General features: G+C 45.0%; 1 long non-coding RNA gene across 1 annotated transcript; it reads right to left on the reverse strand.

Annotated features, from left to right (window-relative positions):
- Window positions 1-249: 249 nt before the first annotated feature.
- Window positions 250-2,319, reverse strand: LOC144703671 (uncharacterized). The gene is made up of 2 exons (XR_013581590.1): window positions 712-2,319; window positions 250-634 (listed from the first exon to the last, which is right to left on the reverse strand). It is a non-coding gene; the product is annotated as an uncharacterized LOC144703671 (long non-coding RNA).
- Window positions 2,320-2,994: the final 675 nt, after the last annotated feature.

Here is a 2,994-nt window from a genome sequence, read left to right on the forward strand (position 1 = left end):
CATAAAATAATGGTTTTTTCTAAGTCAGGTTTAATTAAATCAATACATTTACGTCTCCTTCTGTAGTTAGATTAATAATTCTGAACCATTGGATGATAATTTAGACTATTCACTTTAATACCCAAGGTAATGCTAAGTGTCATGGTTTCCATTGAACGGCAAGGAGCAACGAAAGCTAGAGGCTAGGGGTTTTCTTAAATTTAACTGAACTATTGATACATTAGGTGTGTTTATTTTACGACAAGCAGAGACTTTGTAATGGGGGACGTTGTTCCGTCGGCACTGAGTATGATGACTCAGTACCAAAGATAGATAGATTGTGGTATGGAACGTCGACGGTGTCGTCGTCTGATGGATAAGCCCTAAATGGATAGATGTAACCACAACGTGATGAAAGATGCGTCCTATGTGTTGTACGGGCAGGCTCCGACTCGAGGGAGGCATCGAGCTCCGAGCTTGGACGGGGTTGCCGGAGTGATAGTGACGGTGGCCTCTCGAACCTCATCGGAGCAACGAGGATGTCTATGGCCAAACAGAATCAACCCGTAGGGCTCACACGCAACACAAAGACTTGTCTGTAGCGGTAAGACACTCATGACGTCATAGTTTCTCTCAAATTGCCTCTCTAGCCTACCTAGCCCAATCAGGGTGGAGTCAAGTCAAAAGCGTACTACAAGTGATAATTAAATGATTGGTAGGAGGACGGCATACCTCGTCGTCAGTGTAGCTCGTCGTGTAGGGTGGTCGTCGACGGATACGGCGGTCAAAACGGGTGTGGCGGAAAGGCGCTGGAGTGCTCACGGCAGCAGGACAGGCGAGGGGATGCCGGAGTAATTGGTAAAGGGGCAGGGGAGAGGAAGACGAGAGTGGCAGCCTGCAACTGATCGTAGTCGGTGAGTTTGTGGTGGATACACAATGCCGACACGAGGGATAGCTACGGGCTGATTCAGCTTATTAGCAGAATGCCCGTCCAAGGCGCGGGACTGTCAGAGGTGGTGTGGAAGATCGATCGAAATCAATCAGCACCCGGGGAGAAGAACCATGTCGTGGTGGCTGTCCGGTGTAGTGTGAGCGGGTTGAGGTGTCTCAGCCAGTATTGATCAGGGTCAAAAACATTGGTGAGCAGAATACCGCGAACGGCGCGGAGCAACACACCCGGTGGCTGGGTTCCGTTATGGAGTATACCTGACACGGGAGAGCTCCATTGGGGGACAATGGCTTGCTGTCGGCGAGCGGAGCTAGTCGGGAAAGACCGAAGGTACACCCAAACCCAGCCAGGAAAGGCCGACGACATAATCCACCGCATAGTCAAGAGATTCTGTCCATCAGCGGGGACTAGAGGGTCGCCCAACAATCCTCCAAAAGGAGTCCCGCTATGAGCTTGAAGTCTCTCAACCGGGCACCTCGGTGTTGGCATTCGTGGTCAAGTTCACCCGACCGTCAGGTGTATCTTGGGATCGCCAGGCGAGTAGCGTCCAAATTCAGTTTTGATGTTGAGAAGAATTGTCTTCGCGTTCCTACGGATTCAGGCCCCTCGGAAATCTATCGGGAAAGTAAGCGAGGGCTCAATGGCTCAATCAGTCTGAGCCGTCATCCTGTTCTGACACAACAGACAATATTCTAGCAACAGATCGCCGACGCTCAGCTTCCGTCGTTGACGCCCAACGATGGCTAGGAAGCTCAGGCTCGCCCAGTGAGAGGGTCACACTTGCACCTCCAATTAGGAGTCGGGAAATCCAGCGAGCAGGTAGGAATTCCCCTCCCAACCTTCTCGTTTCCTCTTCTCCCCTCCCTTTCTGATATATCTTATCCGAACGAAGGGGGAGACCATAAACAAAAATCAAATAATACATTTTTTGGTTCTTCCTGGTCTGAGGACTTAGGGCGCCCCTTCTTCCCTCATAAAGGGGGAAGGTCAAATGGGCCCCTAAATGGGTTAACAAGAGGGAGTCTGGTCCATTAGGGGGCCTTATATAATGGGCCCCCCATTACAAAGTGAAAGGGAAAATTTAAAACATAAAAGAAAAAGACACATGGGAATAAGGGACGGGGAGTCCAAGTCTCTAAGGACTCCCTCCCACATGTCAACAAAGACACACGGCATAGATGGGTCGCGTCGCTGTGCGATGAAAACAAAACGACAAATGCAAAAAATCACAAAATACGACGAAGGAGATGATGAAATCAAAAGCGATGAACGAGCATATTTCACCCTGTTGTTTACAATGGTGGCGGGCGGCGCGGATGATATGGTCGACAATTTAAGATGGCGTGCGCCATCACTTTGGTCATTGAGTTACATAGCCTGCTTTAATTCTATATTCATTTATATCATTTTCTCTCCACCAGGTTCTCTAATAGGTTCAAAGATAGACACACCTTATATTGTCAAGTTTCATGTGACCTTCCCTATCATAATGTCCAAACGATGCTTCTCTACATGCTGGACCACTCAATGCTTAACTCTTTATAACATATAAAATAAATTATTATATAAATCCAATTGTAATATTGTATTATAAATACATAGATATTTAAAATAAATATGTTAATGTTCATAAGTAGTTTTCATGATGATTGAATCTATTGATAAACTGCAAGAATACCAAAATCTGAAAAAGTCATACAACCTTACCGGTTAATCACTTGTGAATATGATACCATATAAATATAATCATTTTGGCATCAATATGTCAGGGAATGAATCATATTTTTAATTACTGTACTGTATTATTAATCACAACAGATATGGAGGCAGAAATTAATTGTGGGTGATGATGACCTTACAACAATGCGGGTAATGTAATTTGGAAATATACAGGTTTAATCACCTTCATGAGCCAAACTAATGTAGTGTTACTTTTATTGCAAGTGTAGTGACTTAACCACTATGTTTCCTGAATTTATAAAAATAGTGAGAAATACGTAGTTTATTGATTTGTTCTAATGTTTCCGTGCAGAACCAGAACTTAAATTATTGCTTAGTTTTATTTT

This window comes from Wolffia australiana, chromosome 5 (assembly GCF_029677425.1).
Source record: "Wolffia australiana isolate 7733 chromosome 5, ASM2967742v1".
Taxonomy (NCBI): domain Eukaryota; kingdom Viridiplantae; phylum Streptophyta; class Magnoliopsida; order Alismatales; family Araceae; genus Wolffia; species Wolffia australiana.